Source organism: Nycticebus coucang, chromosome 2 (genome assembly GCF_027406575.1).
Source record: "Nycticebus coucang isolate mNycCou1 chromosome 2, mNycCou1.pri, whole genome shotgun sequence".
In the NCBI taxonomy this organism is placed as follows: Eukaryota; Metazoa; Chordata; class Mammalia; order Primates; family Lorisidae; genus Nycticebus; species Nycticebus coucang.
Window position 1 is genome coordinate 160,658,721 of NC_069781.1, and position 11,887 is coordinate 160,670,607.

The window sequence follows — 11,887 nt, forward strand, 5'->3', positions numbered from 1 at the left end:
GCTGATATGTGTACAGCAGGCAAATGGAGCCTCTATTCTACTGAGGGCTGCTATAAAATTGTCTGTTCTTCAGCAAAATTCATAACAGCTTCAAGAACTCAAGAAATGTGTTCCTGACCCCAGAAATGAATCCAAGAAATGTTACAGAGTCTTGGGTGCAGAGATATGTCCATCTGTAGTTTTGAGGGCTTTACGAAATTGTAAATTACAAAGCAGACACGTTGTTCTCTAATAGAAATAGTAATCAGACATATAAGATCTAATTTGCAGAGGGGACAGAGTAAAAAGTTTGAATGACAGTGTTACAGCACAAATTTCAGAGAAACTTGCCCAGTTCCTCTACAGTATTCAGCCTATTTGAGATGGTCAGGATCCTCTGACACTCATTTGGGTGGTCCGGGGATCAGAATAAGGAAGATGAACTGCCATTGAACAGCCCTGAGTGAAGCAATTTCTGAAATTGCTGAGAAGGCTCCTCTCTGTGTTTTCAGAAGGGATTTTCCTCAACTCCTCACTCTATTCAGAGTCCAGAAAAAAAAAAATATATATATATATGATGATTTAAAATCTTGGAACTGCTCCATCATGAAATAACCATGGGACAGGGAGCTTCAAATCTTCTAAACAATTACACAATATTATCGGAATTAGTGTTTAATAAAGGGGATGATCCTAGAATTTCTTTCAGCCACAGCACTCAGAGAAGTGGAAAAACATGTCTGGACATGATGGTTATAGAAACTCCCTTTGAGGGAAAAATAGTGTAACCCCTAGAGAACATCCTTCAAAGGTATCAGTACTCTTAGCAGAAGCCCCTACACACACACACATACACACACACTCACACACACGCACTCACACACACTCCGGATGACATCCCCGCAGAACTGGACAGTTGATGAAAAGCCGCAGCGAGGCAGGGATTTCGGCGCTATTTAGCAGGAACGACAGGGCTCACTTTGCATGCAGTGAGGTACTGCAAGGAGGCTGAATGGATGGAAATTCCCACTCTCCAATCTTACATAAATATCTCTTTCCCACATAGAGTTTTCTAGTTGGAAAGCTTCTATAATAAAACCGAAAGTGACAGTCCGGGAGGGTTTTTAACCTTTGAGATGGCTGGTCGGGAGCGTTATAGAAAGGACTGGGGCTTCCAAAGGCCCCCAGCCAGCCCCAGTCCCTCGATGTGCTTCGCGCAGGTGCCGATAACCGCGAGGGCACTACTCCCACATACCTCCTCCAGCGTCCCTGCTCCCTTTGTCAGCTCCCAAATACCTCGAAGCCCAGGGAAAGAACGCAGCAGATCTGATTAGCAGCAAGGGCGCTCTGAGGGATGGTCGGATCGTGCCTCCTAAGGAGGAAACTCTGGTGGAATCTTCAGGAAGGGTGGTAAAGTTGAAAGGACCTTTCCCCCCTCTGGCTTGCTCAGTTACAAACGCTATCCTTTAATTGGAGCTGAAGTGAGCAGCTGCCAGACTGATTTTCCATTGCGAACTAATGTTGTGTGTTTGCAACAATAAACAATTAATGTTGTTTGATTTCTTACATTTAGCAACCCAAGCAAACAGCTGCCATTTCCCCTCGCGGAGGCACAGGGCTAGTCCTCAGCTTACTGAGGCTGGGTGCCTGCGGGGAAGAGTCAGAGACTCCAAAACTTTGAGGTTTCTGCCAGATTGAGTGGGGAGGGGGGCGGCTTTGGTGTTGGCGAGAGAAAAGAGGAGGAAACTGTGGGTACCTGTTGGCACCAGCTTTGGAGGCGGCAGTTTTTCACTGTTTCCCAGCTTCGGTTGGAGCCTGGGAGAACGGGAGTAGGTCCTTATGAACCTGTTAAGCAGGAGGAGAACCCAAGGGAGGGACCCCTTCTCCTCCAGTCCTTCCAGGGGCGCGGCCGCCCCCAAGGGTTCTCGGAAGAGGAGCCGAGAGAAGACCGAAAGAGCAGCTCCGCGACTCTGCAGTCCCAGAGAGCGGAGCTACGGAGCAGCTTCCAGCTCCGGGGCCTCTGTGAGCGCAGGACACCGACTGCGAGGCTCGGGAACCCGGCAAGTTTGCAGCAGGCACCGCGCCACCCAGGCTGGAGCAGCCACTTGTGGGAAAGCCTCGCGCTGGGGCTTTCGCCGCTGAACCTTGGCCCGCAGCCCCATCGCGGGGGTCGGCCTCCCTCGCCTTGGAGAGGAGGCGGCGCAGAGAAACAGCGTTAGGGCACCTCCGGCCCCTTCGCCTCCTCTCCTTTTCAGCTGCACCCTTCTCACAGGAGGCAACGGGTGCTTCCCATTCACCGCACGGACCCCGCAGTGAAGGCGCTCGGCTGCAGCAGCGCCTGTGCTGGGAGGAGGCGAAATCACCAGGCGACCGCAGGGAGGGAGACCGGCAGAAATACTGGAGGGGCACAGCCTGGAGCTGGCTACCCCCAGGATCTGTTGTCAGAGCAGTTTGCAAAAACCGCCAGGCAAAACCCTGAGGGTACACATCAATCATAGCTACCGCGAAAGAAGACGCAGCTGAGCCGGTGCCTGCGCTAGAAACCCGCATCCACCACCTAGGAGGGAGGTGCGCGCCAGGTGTCCGAAGGAGCATGGGAATTTCTACAAGAAACGGTCCCTTGGGGTCCTTAGAGCGTAGAGAAAAACGGAAACGGGGGTTAGGGAAGTCACTTACTTTTATGGGGCTCTGCGGTAGCGAATTTCAAGCCTTCTGGTTCACAAATGGCTGGAGGGGCTCGGGGTCGGCTCCCGAGGGCTAGGAGCGCCCACCGGTCCCTGAGCGCTGGGCGGGCGCCTCCGGATTCCGTTCATGCCTCTCGGAGCTGGTGCGGAGACGCTGGGCAGGGACGCTGGGCTCTGGGTGTCCGCAGCCCAAAGTGCGGCTGGTGGGTTGATGCTGCCGTCCACGCACAAATCGGTGGCGGTGGCGGAGATTCGAGGAGGCAGGGAGAGTCTAAATAAATCCACTAATTCTGGGCTGAGCGCTCCGGCGTGCGAGCCCGCCTGCCTGCCAAATGTAACTGTGAAGTGATGTGGAAAAGTGAGCCGGGTGCCTCCCCTGACGGATCTTATTGGGTAGAGCGCAGAGGCAGGTCTACCACTTGAAAATTCATGTATTGTAAGCGGTCCCCCACCCCGCCCCCTCCCCGCCTTCCCCCTGAGCTGCCTTGCGCTCGCTGGTTCGCTCTCTTTCCCCCACCAAGTGGGCGCACAACTTTTTGCTCCTCGCTCCCAAGCACGCCCCGCGCGTCTCCGCCGCCGGAGCCACTGGGTGAAGATGCGCCCTTCGGCGCGGTGCGCGCAGCCGACTGAGGGCCAAGCTCCCGGATAACAGGCGGCAGAAGCTGCCGGGCTGCGGAGGAGGTACCGCGAGCGCTCTCTCTCCAGGTCGCACCTGAGCCCCGCGGCTGGCGTTATCTTGAAAAGCGTCTCAGTGACTCACAGCTGCTGTCTGTGACAGGAAGAGGACACGACAGGGCAAAGGGGTGCGCGCCAGCAATTCACCTCCTTTTTATGGCAAGGACCTCTTGCGCACAGAATAGGGAGATATTGCGTCCCTTGCCAGTACTCTGGGGCTGGGGTTAGAGTCTGTATGTGCAATCGTGGTCGCACAGTAGAGCTCATTCCTAATGTCTTAGTGCTACTTTGGCGAGATGGGATCAGGGCCAGCTAGGAGGGGCGCGTGGTGAGTCGGTGTAGGGGGGAAGAGCAGAACTTGCTTGGAAGACAAGAGGAGGAATCACTCTGCCTTGTCTTCTCCGTGTGCCCTGATCTCCTGCCTACACAATAGATGCCCTGTCCCTGGTCCCTTCAAGCCCTCGGTCAGACCGCGCTCAGATCTTGAGAAATGGTCACCCCGGAGTCGAGCGGGTGCCAGAAGAAGGCGTCATGAATCTGAGGTCCAGATTTCTTCTATTTTCATCTCTGAGGCTACCATGGAGAAATATCCAGCTGCTGTGATCACCTTTTAATAAAATTAGTGAGACATGAGATAGACTAATCCTTACCTTTGTTTTTTCAAATTCCCCTCCACAGGAGACCCGGATTTAGTCCTTTCCCTGCCTGCACAAGACCTGAGCTCTGAGAGTGGATTTTACCATCTGGGGGCGGAGTGGAAACAGAAGCGGGGAGGGCAAAGGACCAGACACACGGTCTGTAGAGATTGTACCGTCTGACTCAAATTAATGAGACAGAGTGAACAGAATGAGAAAACAGGCACAATATGCTTATAATATTCATGGAAATTTGACATTTTTTGTGCTGCATCTAACACCCCATTGTGAAAATACCGAAAAGATTATTGACTGAAGGTCTGGTATCTGTTTCACATTCTAGCTGTCATGAGCAAGAAACTTAGTGAATTATTTCAGAGAGGAGAAGGTGAGGAGAACCCGGAGGTCACACACACACACACACACACAGGCCATCACTAAGGAGCTGTTTGTTCTCTTCCCAGACCATGTCTGCTTACAGGGTATTGGAATTGGCTAATTCTGTCTTGAAAAAGAAACAGCAGTCAAACCTCAATCAAATTATAACTGCTGCTAGACCAGACAGTCCGAAGTGGACAAAGAAATAGATCACATTTGGGGTTGTGCTTAATTTTCAGACATTCATCTTCACTTTGAACAGATAGTTTGAACCTTTCCTCGGGGTACCTTCTTACACCTAGGTCATGCACAACAGCAACCTGGGGACTGTGACAAGTAACAAACTCATCTCAGAAGGAAGCCAGAATGTTAAAGAGACAACATCCTCAAATCTCATTTTCAGAAAGGAAAAACAAAACACAAGCAAGCAAATACTATGGTAACCAAGTAAAGAGAATCAGAATCTAATGGTCCCTTGGGATAGGATGAATTTGTTTCGATTCTCTTTACCCATATTTACTTTTAAAGCAGTTACATACATTGTCTTCAATGAAATTTGGCCCTCTTGAAATTCAAAGTAACCCTATCTATACCTGCTAATCTTTGCTCAAAGCATGGAATTAGGAATTTCCTAACTAATTCTTAAGAGAGGTCTGGATGATTAAGCAGTGTGAAAGAGGATTAGGATGTTAAAAAGTCCAGTAAGGGGCGGCACCTGTGGCTCAAGGAGTAGGGCGCCGGTCCCATATGCCAGAGGTGGCGAGTTCAAACCCTAGCCCTGGCCAAAAAAAAAAAGTCCTGTAAGGATATTTCTAAAATAATCAGGATGCTGAAAGAAAAGGTTTTTGGTCTTTAACAATTCCAGCCATTCTTAATATGATACAGTTTAACATCACAATGGTGAGAGCCTTACCCCATTAAAAAGATGTTTTATTTTGTCATCTTCAGAGTTAACAACCTTCTAGCAGGAAGAGGACTATCTCCATAGGCTTTTTTTGAATGTGACTGAAATTGCATGTCTTGTGGGGTTTTGTGGGAGGGGGGTGAGGAATCATCTGATAGGACAGGAATATAATTTGAGAAGGAGTTGGGGGAAGAAGGAAAAACTGCATTCAGAATAGCCTTGGCTGTCTGATGCATAAAGGTGGGATAGGGCAGGATGTCTCCAGCCTGGGTCTTGGAGACAGGCAGACAATTTTGCAGAGGAGTCTACTGGACTTGAGAGTGAATGAGATGGAAAGAGAATCCATGTAATAAAAGACACACTTCTTTTTTACTATCGCTAAAATATTCGTCATAATTTTGACAAAGTGGCCAGTTAGTTGCAGTGAGGAGTCAGCTGGCTTGTAGGAAGCAGGGCCTTGGAAGAGGCTGAGAATGCTAGAAAGACTTCCGCTTCTCTAGCTGAAACAGGAAATGGAAGAGTGGAACTTATTTATTATTTGCTGCACTAAAATATGCATAAAATGCAAGATTGCATTTTAATGCAGCAGATAATAAATATATTCCATTCTCCATTTTTCAGTACACAATTAAAACTAAAAGAAACAAACTGAAAACAAAACAAAAAATGTACTTACTATGGTATGATTACTGATAACTTTCAGGATTATTAGGTTGCTTTTAAATTTAGACAAATTGATGAATTCATGGAATATCTCCTTAAGGAGTGTGAAGGAGTTTTGCAGTGTGATACCTTGCCAGGGTTATTATCATTTAAAATAAAAACATCAAGAATCTGACATATGAAGAAGGCTAAATCATAAATGTAACACTAATTAATACCTAATAATTTTCAGGAATGCATAGTCCTTTTCCACATTTCATTAGGATAAAGAGATCTGAAACCACGTCCTTTATTTTAAGTAGTGGGGAGAAGGTAAGTAATATGTAACTACTCTGGCTGTAGGCATAAGAAATGTAAATATACTTTAAAATTCCAACACCAAAGTGTAAATTACAAGAATAAAAATAAAGCAATTTTGAAAAGTTTGTAAATGTTTAGATAAATTCATAATAGTTTTTTTTTTTTACAGAATTTTTAATTCCAATAGTTTGTAGTTTCTTTTGATTTCACAGCTACCCCTGAGAAATTATTTTTAACTGACAGTGGGACCTGAGATGTATAACAATGCTGATTGAGTGGCTGTGTATATGAGTACAAAGAATTTACATTATGATTGGCAAACAGTTCTTTTTTTTTTTTTTTGAGACTCACTTTGTTGCCCTTGGTAGAGTGCCATGGCATCATTCATTCTAAACCATACTCTTGCTAAAATCATGAAAAGTTTTGATGGTGCTTACATTAAGTAAATGTGAGCAATTATTTATTCAGGCCAGTGGTTCTCAACCTGCAATGCTGGGACCAACTCTTGCCTCAGTATCCTCTGGGGATTTGTTAGAAATGCAAATTGTTGGGCCCTGAATCTGAGTGTGGCTCAGAAATATGGATTTTAACAAATATCCCCAGGGTATTCTGTTGCTTGTTAAAGTTGGAGAAATCACTGCATTTGGCAATTCTTGTCTCATGTTACGTATATAAAAATGAGATAAGAAAACATTAAAATAGTGCATTATATTAATATTTGTTGTTTTGTTGTGGAATATTCTGCTTTAAGACAAAACTATCTTAAAAATAAAATAATAAAGGAAAAATGTATAAGTACACTCAACTTACCATTTGATTATTTCACCAATGTTTATTATGGGTTTGGAAAACTAAACTGATTTCCTTACAAGTGGTTATGTATTCTTGGGGTAAAGTCATCATTGAACTTGCTATTCAGAGTTGTTATGCTCTACATTTCTTGGCTTCTGGCTATAGCTGTCCTGAAATTAGGCCTGTATCCCTGAATATTGACTATAATTACTAATCTTGAGCTTTTCATTATATTTTCAGTAAATGGAGGTGTAAACACTTTCTGAAAACCACATCTGTGCTGAGAGCATTTCGGAAAAGGTTTTCAAAATGGCATTATCTCCCATCTTTCCAGGTGCTAGAAAAGAGATAAGCTCCAGTTCAGCTTCTAAACAGAAACTGGGGGTGAGTGGTGGGTAGACAGATTTAAGGGGACTGGTACAAAGCTATCACATAAACCAGCCCAGGTTTTGTTGACTGCATGCTTAGCATTTTAGTTTTTATTTCTGTTTCTTTCTTTCCTTGAAAAAAGACAACCAGATTAAGATTCTAGACCACTCTAGTTTAACTTAGGAGCCAAGAAGAGGAAAAAATTAAAAAATACTTCACATTGTGTTCTAAATAAAAAAAGAAGATGAGAAACAAGAACAAGAAGAAACAGATGAAAGGAGATAGGCCCACCCAAGAACACTAACACTTAGTCTAACAGATTGTACCTAATATTAAAACATAATAATTCAACATAGTTGATATTAAGTTTGATTCAGATTACAATTATTTGAATTTGAGCACTTATGCTAATATATTATTCCATATGTTTAGGAGAGTGCAGATGTCTGGAGGGGAAGGCAAAACAGTTCTTTTCTTATGCACAGAATGGAGTTTATAGTTCCGATTGGTTGTTATGAAGTTGGTTATTAGGGAGACCACATATATATGCAGTCAACAAATACTATGAGAAATTGAAAGGAAATTACATTACTGAAAACGCGAACAGGCTGCTTTTATTAGTCAAGCTGTGTAATGCCAAGGATTTTTTGTCTGTGTGTTTGTTCTTTTATTAAAGAGGCTGCCATGTGGAATCAGGGAGCTGCTTTCAGGTTGCCGTCTTGTGCCTGCACGGGCAGCTGGTCCCGTTAGAGTGGATGTGGAGGCTTTTTTCTTCTACCTCAAGTGCCCTCTAGCGTGCAATATCTGTGCAGGTTGCTATGTACAAGGAGTAGAAAAGAAGAAACAGAAAGAAATATTCTACCAATTGCTATCCTGGTTCCCGAATTGCTCTGCTCTTCTTTTCTCCTTCCTCAAAGGGATCATTTCCACCTAAGTGTTTAGCAAAACAAAAAAAGGTACTGTTGCTTTTGCGTGAAAAACAAATCACTCATTTACTAAACTGGGAAACAAATGCTAATCCTTTCTCAGGGGTTTCTTTTGAACATTCATCATAATTTTCTGGAAGTTTCATACACTCTCATAATCAGGCAAATAAAAGAAGGTAAGTTGCTCCCTAGGAAGAAATTCTGTTTTGTTTCTAACTCCATCATGGACTAGCTCTAAGGCTTTTGATGCAAAATGATTAACCTCTCCACGGGTTTTAAGTTTGTGTCTCCATAAAAGTACATGATACTTCTTTCCTACCTCAGGGGAGTGGTTTGAGACCTAAGTGAAGTTCATAAAACAATTTCAGTTCCTCAGATGAAATTTGATGTGCAGTTGAATTCCCCTTTTATCTTGCAACTCCTAACAGGGTTTCAAATTCTTCTTGGTAGTCCATAGGGAAACTGTGATTAGGATCTGTATTTTCATAAACATGCCATCAAAATGGCTCTATTGTAAATAGTGGATTTACTTAAGAGACTTGGAATGGTATAAAATGGGAGAGAATATTTGCAGAAGAAAAATGTACGTGTTTATGCAAACATGTCTGTGTATGAATAAATACAGCTAAATGGTAAAGAAAATTTTCTGCAAGACATACATTTGGGCATATCTTCCTAAATTTTAAAACTAACAATAACAGAAGGTAATTTTACTCACCCAAACGCCACCCACTACACCCTTAGTCTCTGAGAGAGGAGGAAATACCTGTAAACAAACTTATGCACTAGCATCTGTTCAGATGGTAGGCAATATATCTAGACACCTGTTATACAACTTGGAGATAGATTTTTTTTACTAATAATCTGATTATCATGCAGCATTGTGTTTTGTCAATATCCTCATAGCTAAGATACTTTAAAGGGCCAGTCAAGAGGAAGGCAAGCTAACATATTATAATGTGCCCCATTAGCCTACTCGCTTATTAAGGCTATGAATGGCAGCTATTGTTTGTATCCTTTAAAGTATGAGAAAATGGAGGCTCAGAGAAGTTAAGTGATTTGTTTAAGATTACACAGTTAAGTGTTCTCCATATATCTTTCCAAAAGGAATGTATTAGTTTGCATTCCCACCAGCAGTGCAAAAGTGTTCCCTTTTCTCCACATTCACGCCAACATTAAAAAAAAAAAAAAGATTACACAGTTAATACATTGAAGAGTGGAAATTAAACCCAAGTTTTCCAACCTAAATTATCTCGTACTACCTTTCAATATTAAAATACTAATATGTGACTATTATAATCTAATTTTAATCAACGTCATACCTCACAGTAGAAGTGATTCATATATTGTAATGGAAGAGAAACTAAACACTTTGTGTTCACAAACAGAACCCAAATCCTTAATTGCATTCAGTTTTATAAATATAGATCGCAGATTCCATGGCTAACCAATTAAATGAAATTCTCCAAAGAGATGTATACTTTTTAAAAAAGCAACAAAGGTGATCCTGATTTAGCATAACAAGTACCATTCTGGAGACCATTTGGGAATAGTGCAACCAACTGGCATCTAAAGTCTTATTTAACTCCTAATACTGATGTCTAAGGTTAAATCACACTTCTGCTATTACTGTTTAGGTTTGTGTAGCCCTTCATATATTTCCAAGTACATCAGCTCTCTCATGTGATCCTTGCAATAATTCTGTGAAGTGAGAAGAAGATATATTATTACCTCGGTTTTATAGAGTTACAGACTTGTAGCACTAAAAGGGCCCTTAGAGATCATCTACTTCAACCTCTTCATTTTATGGGGAAAGAATCCGGTAAAGCTTTTGAATTCTGAGCCTAAGGTTAAAGAACCAGCTCTTGAAAAAAAAATAAAAAAGACAAGATCCCAAGCCATTGGTCTTGTAAAGAATGTTAATATGTCATTTATCCCTGCACCTATGGTTCAGAAAAGAATCATTAAACCAACAACCTGAATATTCGTCAAGACATGAAGTTAGGAGACTGAGCAAAACAAAACATGGTTCAGGTACTCTGATCCAAATTAATGCTGTCTAAAGAAGATCTACTTTCATTTTCTGGTGAGATTATATTTGCTCCCCTCACCTAGTCTCCGTTCAGTCTAATAATATGTCTTGTCTTGGTTGAATTATTTCAGTACTCTGGAGTCTGGATTACTAATGCAGACCCACAGGCTCCTTCCAAGCAGATCTTGCATTCTAGAGACTTTTGGAGTGAAGATTATTAAGGAATCAAAGAAAGACAATCTAACAGAAAAGAAATCACACTTTCTGAAACTTTCTCTGGTATTTTCTGGTAAGAAACCCAAACAGAAGCAAAAGCTCATTTCAAATGGAGATCTACAGCACTGACTGAGGCCTGCATTCTTCAAAAGCAGACTCAAACAGAAGTACCTCACTTGCTCCAGTTACGGAGTCTCGTGAATTTTTCCTCATTCTTCTATTTTGTATAGTGGTATGCTGGCTTTCTTCCCCCAAAATATCTCACCGTGTCTGAGCAGGGAAAACCTTATTTTTCACTCAGTTTTTTTGTTCACCTTGATTACAGAAGGCATAAATCATTTTCCTAGAATAGAAGGTGATAATAAAAGCCACTAGCAGTTGTGGTTGGTATTCCTAATATTGGGTGCATAATATCTTATCAGGAACTAGGCAATTGATTTACACATTATCTCATTTATTCTCTATAATAATCTCATAACTTTTTAGATGAAGAAACTGGGAAGGAAACTGTATTTTACTTCTCTAAAATTCCAAATAGTTTCTGCCTATATGTCCCATATCACTACATAACACAATCTGTTTGTCCTGTGTGCCCTGACCAAACTAAGGTTTTCTCCTTTTGATAAGGGTAACTACCCTATTTGGGGTTGGGAGCGTAAGTTCTGCAAGGACTGAGACATTTGGAATCATGTAGATCTGGTTTCAAGTCCTGACTGAACACATTACTGGCTCTATAAACTGAGCCAGCCAGTTAACCTGTTTGATAATCTCTTGGAGTCTCATATGCCTTTGTGAATAAGAATATTTAACTCATGGAGTTATTATATTAAGAAAAAGGTCTAGGTTTTTATATCCATGTTAGTTTCCTCTCAAGGGAGCCCACTGATACCTGCCTCAGAACAGCAGATGTGCAGACAACAGATCCTTCCCAGATTCCTACCGCTGGGCTACTTCTCTTCACTGTGTAATTCTGTCTCATGGCTACACAGGGCATTCAGTTAGATCTCAGTCAGCCCTTTGAATGGCATCCTCCACTGTTCTCCAGATCATTCTGGGATCCAGTCAAACCCTACTTTCATCTTTCTCTAGATCATCATGTTCTGAATGGTTCATGCCTTACACACACCACAGCATTCTTTCTTGGAGATGAAAACTATACTTTTGCTTATTTTCTCTCCATTCCCCACCTTCTTCATTAATCTGAGACTAAAGGCAGCTAAATACTAGAGAAGGGGCTGCTTCATTCTCAGAATCTATAAAGAAATATAGATCAATGTTTTGTATTTGATGACCTAAGGGAGAAATAGTGAGATTCCAAGGCATCGGTGTGAGAA

General features: G+C 42.6%; 1 protein-coding gene across 2 annotated transcripts in view; it reads right to left on the minus strand.

Annotated features, from left to right (window-relative positions):
• CDH8 (cadherin 8) overlaps window positions 1-3,401 on the minus strand; it is a 435,918-nt gene extending 432,517 nt beyond the window's left edge. Inside the window, exon 1 of one of the 2 annotated variants that reach the window (XM_053603265.1) lies at window positions 2,656-3,040. The gene's annotated coding sequence lies outside the window, so the exon portion shown is untranslated. Of the gene's footprint in view, window positions 1-2,655 lie in introns of both variants that reach the window. The other variant, XM_053603259.1, reaches the window with a different exon arrangement.
• Window positions 3,402-11,887: the final 8,486 nt, after the last annotated feature.